Below are 12,511 nucleotides of genomic sequence, written 5' to 3' on the forward strand. Positions count from 1 at the left end.
GCTTATCATGTAAGCTCAGGTCAGCTCCACTTCATATCTGTCACTGTTCTTGGCAGACCTGCCCTAGTCCTTGCGTCTCTAATAAACTGGGGCATCCACTACAACTGAGGTGTCTTCAACAAAGGCCTCTCTCAGCCTCTCTTCAAAAACTCTGTATCTGCAACATGGTACCAGACTTTAGCAATTCTCCATGGTCTCCTCCATTTTTCAGCTTTGATGTTTTCAAAACCAGTACTATGTGGAAGACTATTAAATAGTATCAAATTTGGCTGCCAGCTTGAGACACAGCCTTGGCCCTTTTGGATCAATTTCTGTATATTGAATCTATTGAAAGATGTCCCAGAATATTTTACCTCAGGAATATTGATCTAATATTAATCACAGATAATTCCTTTACTGTAGACAGAAGTTTTTGCCCCACGCAGTTCTACAGTTGCACAGTCCTCCCCCCCCCCCACCAAAAAAAACAGAGGCTTATATTAATTATAAACTCTTTGGTCTGTTAGTTCCAGTTTATTATTAACTATCTCTTACAATTTAAATTAACCCATGATTCTCATCTATGTTTAACCATGTGGATTGGTACCTTTTCTCAATGAGGCATTTTGATCTTGCTTGCTCTGTGTCTGGCTGGTGATTGCATCTCTGTCTTTCCTCTTCCCAGAATTCTCCTAGTCTGGTTACCCCACCTACCCTTCATGCCTGGCTACTGGCCAATCAGAATTTTATTAAACCAATAGGTATGACAACTCTTTACAGTGTGCAAGAGCATTATCCCACAGCACTTAACAACAGCTCACCAGCATTCATTATCTTGTAAATCCCAGGTTTTACATTGGTAGTACTGGCCACTTGTTAATCACAGTTGACTTCTCAGCCCCAAATGACCAGCAGCAATCACAGCATCTTAATCCTGAGCATCACACAAAGAGGCACTAGTCCAGTTCTTAAATCCTTCATCTCCTCTGCAGCTTCAAAAACCAGGCCTCCATTGTCTGCATTTCTCTTAATATTGTTATTTTTCAGTCTCTTACTAAAGGAGCCAGTTAAGCTCTGGGCACTCGTTGACTTTTCAAGCACAAAGATCCAATTTTTTTTCACAATTTATTCTGAAAAATAATAATAATTAAAAAATCTTGGTCAAGCCCATCACAGCAATACCCTACTTTTCAGGCAACAACTTTGTTAAGCTCCGAGTACTCACTGAACTATGCCGGATCATTATTGTCTACTTGACATACCTGAAAGCTCCAGGCAAGAGAAAATGTCAATAGAGAAATTGTCCAAGTCAAACTGACCTGTGGCAATGTCAGACAGAGATTATCTTGATCCAGTAATTGATGTAAGAGAATACAGCCCAATGTGGGCAGCACAATCCCTAGGCAGTTGGTTCGGGGCTGTATAAGAAATCTAGACGAGTTTGAGCCAGTGAGCAAGCTAGTAACTGAGACCTCTCTATGTTATCTTACTTTACTGAGTTAGCATTGTGAGAATTAATAAAAATGCTGCATGATCCCCAGTGATGGCAGGCAGTAGAAAAGCTGCAGGTCCCCAAGCAGTGGCAGCAGGCCATGTGGCAGCAGGCAGTAGGCCCTGAGAGTGGCCAGTCCCAGGCAGGGATGGCTGCAGGTCCCAGAGTAGTGGCAGGTCCAGGGCAGGGAGAAGTGCAGCAGCGGGTAAGAGACAGAGACATGGATAGGCACGCCATGCAGAGTGAGGTTGGATATTTATTCAGTGGGTTATGGAGGGGGAAGTGATAAGAGGAGAGAGAGGGGGGAAAGATAGAAGGGGGAAGAAGAGAAGTGGGAAGAGGCAGAAGCTGCCTCTTCGAGAAGGAGATGGAAAAGAGAGAGAGTCAGGCTGCAAGCTGAAGAACAGCTTGTCTTGGCAGGCAGGGGAGGAGGGAGGGAGTGGAAATGGTTTGTCTCTTAAAGAGTCAGAACAGAGCATTACAACCACTATCACCACCCCACAACAACAACAATGACAAAACACTGACATACTTGGTGCATTGGCTGTTTCTCTGTTGCTGCAATAAAAGAACATTATCAGAAACAAGATAAGGAACACAGTTTCTTTTGGTTTTTAGCTTCAGAGGGATAAAATTCATCATGATGGGGACAGCTTGGAATCAGGGATGGGAAGCTGAATGATCACATTTTCTCTACACATAAGAAGCAGAGACAACAAAGTATAAAGGACACAATGCTAGAATATCCCCAAACCCACCCACAGTGCTGTGCTTCCTTCAGGAAAGATTCACATAACCACCCCTACAATGCTACCAAATGGCAATCATACTTTAAAGTATATATGGGAGACATTTCTTAGCCAAGCCAAAACAGTTTGTTACTACATTAAACAAATTAAATGATAATAAATTTTGGACTCAGAAGTAAATAGATCTTATAACTGCATTAAACATATTTTCCCTTTGGCTCTTTTATTTTATCAGAGGATCTTCAGAAGTGGGTCTACTCAAAAGCATGTTAAAAAGTCCAACTCAGTGCTGTTCAAATGTTAGCTAATTCAGCAACATCTGTGCCCTGGTTATATGTACAAGTTCTCATCCCCCAATCCCTAGGGGAATGCAGTTATTATTTTAACAAGTCTTCATGTTGATTCCAATGGAGCCATTGTTCTATTCTAGTCTGGTAACCCCCACCCTTCCACACACACAAAAACTTGGTCCCAGAATTGAAATTTCCTCCTGTGTCTCTAAATGTCAGAGTTTCATATATGCACTGTCAGACACCAAGGCAAGCCAAGTTTCACATAGTTCTCCTAAGTGGACATTAAGTCTTCCAGATGATGCACAGTGACTCCAGTTCCTAACATCTAATAATGGGTTCTTGCCTTGCAGAATCCTTAGCTTATATTGATGCTTTATCAGGCAGTGTATCTTAACACTTCCTGTAACCCTGCACTAAGATAAACAGCAGAATCAAACTATTGTTTCTTTCTGTACAAGAAGTCTTTGCTATCTTTTATCAAACAAATTATTCACCAACCACCCCACTATATATTTCTTTCTTCAGGGCATCTTATCTCTCTGAACTGCTATGCAGGTAATCTACCATCACAAAATATTACTAACCTGTCTACCTGGCTCCATAGACTATCAGGAGTGGTATTAGAAAGAAATAACTACAATTTCAAATGTGGATAAAAATCTTAAATCTAAATTTGGTTTAGTAGGATAACTAGACCTCAAGCATCTCTGTGGCCTTTGTTGTTACTATGGGCCATGGACATCAACACAGATCCCAGCTACAGTAGAACCAGAAATGGTCCTTAGTAGCAACCAGGACTGGTATGGGAAGACCTTCTGTCTATGTCCTGCTTTTATTAGTTAATGAATAAAGAACCTGTTTTGGCCTGGGATGGGTCAGAATAAAGGTAGTCAAGTCTCTAGTAAACCCTAAACTGACTCCCTTAGTTGAAATATATTCTTCCCTGATCCCATATCTATCCTTCCTCCCTCCCCCCTCCCCGTCCCCGAGCATTCCCCATTCCTCCCCTGCTCCCTTCTTTCTAACCCTCTCCCTTTCCAACAACCCTCCTACCCCCCCATGCACCCGAGGTTACCTGGGACTCTTGTCTATTTCCAATCTCCAGGAGGAAAACTACCTGAATTTTCTTCAGGTTCACTCTCCTATCCAGCTTCTCTAGGATCACGAATAATAGGCTCAAAGACCTTTAATTATGGCTAGAATCCATTTATGAGTGAATACATACCATATTCCTCTTTTTGGGTCTGACTTACCTGACTCAGTAAAGCATTCTCTTTTCTTTTTTTTATTTTTTTTAATTTTTTTTATTTCTTTATTTTTTTATTTTTTTATTTAATTTTTACTGGGAACCCCTCCAGAATCAAGTCTCTTGCAAACCCTAAAATGGCTCCCTTAGCTGAGATATAAACCTCCCTGCTCCCCCAACCATCCTTCCTCCCTCCCCTCTTTCCATTCCCCCAAGCCTTCCCCAATCCTTCCCCTCTCCCCTCTCCCTGACCATCTTCCCTTACTTCCACCCCCCACCCCCCGTGCACCCGAGTTTGCCTGGCAATTTTGCCTAGTTCCACTATCCAGGAGGATAACTATATGATGTTCTTCAGGTTCACCTTCTTATTTAGCTTCTCTAGGATCACAAATTATAGACTCAAAGACCTTTAACTATGGCTAGAATCCACTTATGAGTGAGTACATACCATATTCCTCTTTTTGGCTCTGGGTTACCTCACTCAGTAAAGCGTTTTCTATTTCCATCCATTTGCATGCAAAATTCAAGATGTCATTGTTTTTTACCACTGAGTAGTACTCTAACGTATATATGTTCCACACCTTCTTTAATCATTCTTCTATTGAGGGGCACCTAGGTTGTTTCCATGTTCTGGCTATTAGAAATAGTGCAGCTATGAACATAGTTGAACAAATACTTTTGTGTTATGATAGGGCATCTCTTGGGTATATTCCCAAGAGTGGAATTGCTGGGTCCTGAGGGAGGTTGACTCCCAGTTTCCTGAGAAACCGCCACACTGATTTCCACAGTGGCTGCACAAGTTTGCATTCCCACCAACAATGGATGAGTGTTCCCCTCACTCCACATCCTCACCAGCATAGGCTATCATTGGTGTTTTTGAGTTTAGCTATTCTGACAGGTGTAAGATGGTATCTCAAAGTGGTTTTGATTTGCATTTCCCTGATCGCTAAGGAGGTTGAGCATGACCTTAAGTGTCTTCTGGCCATTCGAAGTTCATCTGTTGTGAATTCTCTGTTCAGTTCAGTACCCCATTTTTTAACTGGGTTAATTAGAGTTTTAGTGTCTAGTTTCTTGAGTTCTTTGTATATTTTGGAGATCAGACCTTTGTCTGATGAGGGGTTGGTGAAGATCTTCTCCCAGTCAGAAGGCACCCCTTTTGTCTTACTGACAGTGTCCTTTGCTTTACAGAAGCTTCTCAGTTTCAGTAGGTCCCATTTATTCATTGTTTCTCTTATTGCCTGTGCTACTGGGATAATACTTAGGAAGTGGCCTCCTGTGTCTATATCTTGTAGACTACTTCCCAATTTCTCTTCTATCAGGTTCAAAGTGGACAGATTAATATCGATGTCTTTAATCCATTTGGACTTGAGTTTTGTGCATGGTGATAGATATGGATCTACTTTCATTCTTCTACAGGTTGACATCCAGTTATGCAGCACCATTTGTTAAAGATGCTTTCCTTCTTCCATTGTACACCTTTAGCTCCCTTGTCGAAAATTAGGTGTTCATAGGTTTGTGAGTTAATATTTGGGTCTTCTATTCGATTCCATAGGTCGACTTCTCTGTTCTTATGCCAATACCAAGCTGTTTTCAATACTGTAGCTCTGTAATAGAGTTTGAAGTCAGGGATGGTAATGCCTCCAGAAGTTCCTTTATTGTATAAGATTGTTTTGGCTATCCTGGGATTTTTGATTATAAATGGGATCCCAGGTCCAAGGAGAGATCCCCAGATTGTTCTCTGGACAGAGGAGAGGGTACCTGACCTGGCCTTGGCCCATAACCATACTGATGAATATTTTGCTTATCACCATAGGTCCTTCATCTGGCGATGGATGGAGATGGAGGCGGAGACCCACATTGGAACACTGGACTTAACTCCCTAGGTCCAAACGAGAAGCAGAAGGAAAGAGAACGTGAGCAAGGAAGGCAAGGTCAGAGGGAACCTTCATCCGACGATGGATGGCGATACAGACGGAGACCCACATTGGAGCACTGGACTGAGCCCCCCAAGGTCCAAATGAGGAGCAGAAGGAGGAATAACATGAAAAAGGAAATCAGGACCGCGAGGGGTGTGATCACCCACTGATACAAGGGGACTGATCTAATGAGAGTTCAAGGCCAGTTGACTGGGACTGAGCGAGCACGTGATCCAGCTCGATTCTCTGAATGAAGCCGGATTCTCTGAATGTGGCTGGCCTGGAGTCTTTCTGAAAAGCCATTGACAATGACACTGGGACTTGTTTCCTCTGCATATACTGGATTTTTGGGATCCAGTCTGTTTGGATGCTCATCTTCCTGGACCTGGAGGGAGGGGGGAGGAGCTTGAACCACCCACAGGGCGGGAGACCCTGATTGTTCTTGGGGATGGAGAGGGAGGAGGGAAGAGAGTGGGGGGAGTGGGAGGGGGTTGGGAGGAGGGGCCGAAATGGAGACTTTTGTATTTTAATAAACTTTGAGAAAAGAAAGAATAGAGGTAGGCAGGGAAAACTAAACTGATTACTAGAAGAGAGAAGGCAGAGTCACAAAAATCCCTAAATATTGTTTATAAATGTTTGTTTACATTTAAAGGGGATATACTATAGGTATGAATACTTTGCATTGTTATGGATCTTGTTCTATTGATACAAATTTTAGGTCAATCTCATTATATATGTAATGATTGAAGAAATTATTGGAGCTGGTGAACAGAGTAAGAAGGCACAAGGACAGGATACAATGCCACCACCATCTGTTACTACTGGCTTACCCAGGGTTCCAACGTCATACCCTTTAATTTTTTCTGACAAAGGGTCAACTTCTAAAGGCTCAAAGGGAGTTAAAGAAGCTAGATGGACACCAATAGCAATGAATGATTTAAAAGAAATTAAGCAAGCTGTCGTTAATTATGGCTTGCACTCTGCATTTGTTAAGGAAATGATAAGGACTTGGGCTTCTAATGTCAGAGATACCCCCCATGATTTCTTTCAGCTAGTGTCTTCAGTTTTAGATGATGAACCTTCCTTGATATTTGGAATTTATTTCAGAGAAGAATCCAAACATATGGAACAACAAGGAAGAACAAAAGGTGTGGAAGTTTCCCAAGATCAAATTCTTGGTGTAGGAGCATATGCTGATCCACAGGTCCAAGCTCTTTATGACGAAGAAGTGCTGTCCTTATGTCACAAAGCAGCCTTGAATGCTTTGAATAGAATACAAGATCCAGCAAAAAGGATCGAATCATATACCAGGGTTAGGCAGGGATAGAGAGAACCCTTTACTGACTTTGTGCAAGGATTAATTAAGGCTCTGGACATAGGGGTAACAGACCCAGAAGCTAGATGAGTACGTCTTGAATCTCTAGCTTTTGAAAGTGCAAATACAGAATGTAAAAAGATAATTGGGCCTTTAAGATCTAGATCAGCACCTATGGAAGAATGGATACAGCATACAATGAATGTTGAGACGTTTAGCTATAATGATGAATCCTGGGTAGGAGAAGCGATTTCCAGAACTATGAGGAGACATCAAACTACCAGGTGTTTTAATTGTGGTAAATTAGGACATCTGAAAAGGGATTGCAGCCAAAGAAATTCTAGGAATAATATCTGCTCTGGGAATGACAAAAGTAGGAGAACTCAGCCTTCAGGTATAAGTAGGAGATGTGGTAAAGGCCGACATTGGTCCAACGAATGCAGGTCAACAACAGACAGACAAAGCAACCCGATAACATCAGGAAACTCTTTGAGGGGCCTCTCGCAGGCCCCCAAGCCAAAAGTAGCCCAGTCATTCCCAGTTACAGTGGAAAATGTGTCTCACCAAGAAAACTGAAAACTCCATGTCTGCTGTAAAAAGTAATACTGGTCTAAATGATGAATTACATGTGGAGAATAAGTCAAAAAATTCAGTAGGATGGAGTAAACATATATTTTGGCAGACTTCTATTAACAATCAAAGACCAAAGCTAAGAGTTTGTATAAATGGCACTTTTATTTAAGGCTTATTAGACACAGGTGCAGATGTAAGTATCATTACTCCAGAATCTTGGCATCCAAATTGGCCTCTTCAAGAGGTAGATGTTCAGTTCCTGGGAATGGGAACCCTATCTCGTGTAAAACAAAGAACAAGATGGGTGGAATGCATAGGGCCTGAAGGGTAAATAGGAAGACTAAGGCCATATATAGCCAATATTGCAATAAATTTACGGGGCCATGACCTGCTACAGCAATGGAATACCCAGATTAACATTCCTGTAGTTCCAGGAACTCACAATTCTGGGAAGGATATAATGAGGTGTTATGGAAAAAGGTCACCAGCCATTCAGGCTGTACAAGAACATACAGCCAATAGCAAACCTTTAGAGGTACCAACAGCCCTACCTTTAAAATGGCTAACTGAGAAGCCAATATGGATCAAGCAGTGGCCTCTAGCTGAAGATAAATTACAGGCTTTGGAACAGCTGGAACAAGAGCAACTAGATGCTAACCATATTGAAGAATCAACCAGCCCTTGGAATTCTCCTGTGTTTGTTGTAAAAAAGAAATCTGGTAAATGGAGAATGGTGACAGAGCTAAGAGCTGTCAACAAGGTAATTCAAGCTATGGGTTCACTACAATCTGGAATTCCTTTGCCTTCTCTATTACCAAGAGGATGGCCTCTTATAGTTATTGATTTGAAAGATTGTTTTTTCACTATACCTTTGCAAGAAAAGGATAGAGAAAAATTTGCCTTCACGGTGCCTACTTATAATATTTCTCAGCCTACTAGGAGATCTCAATGGACTGTCCTCCCACAGGGGATGCTCAATAGTCCCACATTGTGCCAATATTTTGTTAATAAGCCATTGGAAATAATTCATAAGCAATTTCCCAAGTACATAACTTATCATTACATGGATGACATTTTATTATCTGATTCAAATAAAGATACTTTGGAAAGTATGTTTGAAGAAGTAAAGAAAGTCTTGCCTAGGTGGGAATTACAAATTGCCCCTGAAAAGATTCAAAGAGGAGATTCTATTAATCTCCTAGATTACGGAATAGGATTAGAGAAAATTCGAATGCAAAAGGCACAAATTAGGAGAGACCGGTTATGGATTCTTAATGACTTCCAAAGATTGTTAGGAGATATTTCCAGTCTATGACCAGCTGTTGGGATAATACCTGATCTAATAGTTCACATAAACAAAACCTTAGATGGTGATAAAGATTTGAATAGTCCCAGACAATTGACAGTTGAAGCTGAAAAGGAACTGACGATGGTTGAGGAAAAATTACAGGAGGCACATGTGGATAGGGTGAACCCGAATCTTGGTTCCATCCTAGTCATACTGCCTTCCAGAATGTCTCCTACAGGGATTTTAATGCAGAGGGAAGATATTATTTTAGAGTGGATATTTATACCTCATAAGCCAAGTAAAAAATTAAAAACTTATGTAGAAAATGTCTCTGAATTAATTATAAAAGGTAAACTGAGACTTCGTCAACTAGAAGGTATAGACCCAGCAGAAATTATAGTGCCTTTTATTTACTACTGAGGAAATAAGAAAGATATGGGAAGATAATGAACCATGGCAAAGAGCTTGTGCTAATTTTTTGGAAGAAATTAATAGCAACTATCCCAAAAGTGATAGACTTAACCTCATAAAGAGAACTTCTTGGATTCTTCCTAGAATTGTACGTGATGCTCCAATAACTGGAGTCCAGACATTTTATAATGATGCACATAAATCAGGGAAAGCAGGTTATAAATCGGAAGAATTGAGTAAGGTGGAACAAAGCCCGCAGAATTATATGCCATTCTTATGGTGCTAAGGGATTTTAAAGAACCTCTTAATATAGTTACAGATTCACAATATGTAGGAAGAGTTATCTTGTATATTGAAACTGCTGAATTCATACCAGATGACACAGAGTTGACTTCATTGTTTATCCAGGTACAGGACATAATTAGGAATAGGCTTTGTCCAATGTACATAACTCACATCTGGTCCCATACAGGTCTACCTGGCCGTCTAACACAAGGTAACGCTGAAATTGACCAATTATTGATTGGAATCACTCTGCAGGCCTCAGAATTTCATTAAAAAAAATCACGTCAATAGTAAAGGTTTAAAGAAAGAGTTTTCCATTACATGGCAACAAGTTAAGGACATTATAAAGAGATGTCCTACTTGTTCTTTCTATAATCAAACACTATTGCCTGTAGGGAGTAACCCAAAGGGTACTCAAAGGAATGAAATCTGGCAGATGGATGTGTTCCACTTTATGGAATTTGGTAAATTAAAATATGTACACAACACCATAGACACGTATTCAGGTTTTCAATGGGCAACTGCCCTGAGCTCAGAAAAGGCTGATTCAGTAATCACACATTTATTGGAAGTTATGGCCATCATGGTATACCTGAACAAATAAAGACAGACAATGGTCCAGCATATGTATCTAAGAACATGAAACGCTTTTTTGCTTATTATAATATAAAACACATTACAGGTATACCAAATAATCCTACAGGTCAGGCAGTTATAGAAAGATCAAATCGTACTATAAAGTATATGCTGAACAAACAGAAAGGGACGAAAGATACCCCCAGAAATAGATTGCATAATGCTTTATTAACCTTGAATTTTCTTAATGCTAATGAGAAAGGAAGAACAGCAGCAGGGAGGCATTGGATAATGGAAAAAAATTCTGAACTAAACCAACCTATTTATTTCAAAGATGTGCTGACCTCTCAATGGAAGCCAGGAGATGTGCTACGTTGGGTAAGGGGTTTTGCTCTTGTTTCCACAGGAGAAGAAAAATTGTGGATACCATCAAAATTAATAAAAGTTCGATTTGAAGAGGAGAAACCTCTTGGAAAGGAGAAATGACAGCTCATCTACAATGATGATATTCATACAGATGGTAAAAAAAAAACATATAGAATGGGGGCAGGGTTCTGTTCTTATCTCCACAGGAAAACACTCGTCTTTGAAAAATTCAAGGGACCCTGAATATTTGAATACTGACAGATGGAAAATGGTATGTCAGTTATGCCAGGCCTTAGCCAAAGTTGGTTGCTTCAACGTTGCAAACGTGGCTTTGGGTGTTTGCCCAGGTAGCCAGTTGTCTCTGTGATTTGTTACATGTTCTGGAAGTTGTTTGACTGCACTTCCTAATTACTCAGGTAACATTATTTCCCTTCTCAGATCTTCGATGGGATTGAAGATTATATAAATGTAGTTACTTTCCTCTCATCACTTGGCCAAGTTATTTGTTATACAAGACTTAAGTTAGTTAGAACAGGATATTTGTATTTATTGTATATAATTTTGTAGGTTTGTACTTATTGTATATAATTTCATAGTAGGCTTAGAACTCTCTTACTTAAACAAAAGGAGGAGATGCTGTGGGAGCTCCTTCCGCTCCTTCAGCCAATAGCCGCTGAGATACCAGCCCATTGTGGTGTGGTCTCTCTCTCTTTAAAAAAGCAGCGGCTGTCCTCCACTCTCTCTCTGGCTTCCGGCTCCGCTTCTGGCTCCTAGATGCCTTTCCTGTTTGTGAAGAGGGGCTGTTGTCTGGGACAGTAATCTGTAAGTTTTTTTCCCCTTTGAATAAATAACCAATCTATTAATCATAATTCCCAACTGGTGTGGGATTGTTTGTGACTTACGCCTTCACCCAACGCCACTATAATGGATAAAGAAATGTTGGAAAGATGGAGGAACAAGGTGGTTTTTTTACTTTTTTGTTTTATGTTGTTTTTAATTGATTTTGCAGAGGCTTTTAGGGGGGTTACTATGGGGGTGAGGGAAAGAAATAGAAGGATTTGGAGGTGAGTGGAATTGAGTGTGTGATGTGAAATTTCTAAATAACCAATAAGAATTATGGATTGAAAAGGAAAAGGATAGCTAATAAAGATTACAAACACACACACACACACACACACACACACACACACACTTATGGCTGTGCACTAGTCAGTCTATGGCCATACCACCCAAAAGAACCCAATCTGAATTTAAAGCTAAAGAAGGCAAGATCATGTCACATTACTTCTCAGATGGGAAATTGCGTGAGAATACCACCTGCTATTTTCCTGCTTAGATTCATGTATGCATGTGTGTGCATACACACACATGCAAGAGTATATCTAGGTAGAATAGAAATACAGAAATAGAAAGCTTGATTTTTGATAAGTTGGTTTTGGTTCTGGTGACTTTTACAAGTTAAGATGAGGAAAGCGATGAGAAGGGAGAAACAATTTAATTTGAAAATAGCACTTGTAAGAAGTCTCTTGTGGAACTCCTGAATTCCGATTTTTCCCGAATAAATGATGTTGTGCATTTACAATTTTATGCAATTTGCACAGAAGAAAAAATCCAAGACTTATTTGATCACTTATTAGGCTGTATTTCCATCAATATGGCTTTCCCTTCAGCTGTCAAGTGCTGAGAAGATCTATTCCCTCTCTGTAAATTTAAAAAGCCTGGCAGCAACATGAGTGGGTGGCAGTAAATAACAGTGCCACCTGCACTTAACTGGAATCTCTGATGCCTTGTTTTGCATTGCTGTCAATAGCGTCTCCCTCCTTAGGATAATATTTCATTAGACTCATAATGAAATGATAATGTGGCTGCTGGTTATTTATAGCACACATTTCTATTGGTTGGGCTGAATTTTATTGTTGCATTAATCACACACAAAACTGATCTCAGAGAGCAATTGGAACTCTTCAAAATTACTTTTAAAAACAGAAAGACACATTAAAATGCAACAAAAATTTCAGTATA

This window comes from Myodes glareolus, chromosome 1, assembly GCF_982192425.1.
Source record: "Myodes glareolus chromosome 1, mMyoGla1.1, whole genome shotgun sequence".
NCBI classification, from domain to species: domain Eukaryota; kingdom Metazoa; phylum Chordata; class Mammalia; order Rodentia; family Cricetidae; genus Myodes; species Myodes glareolus.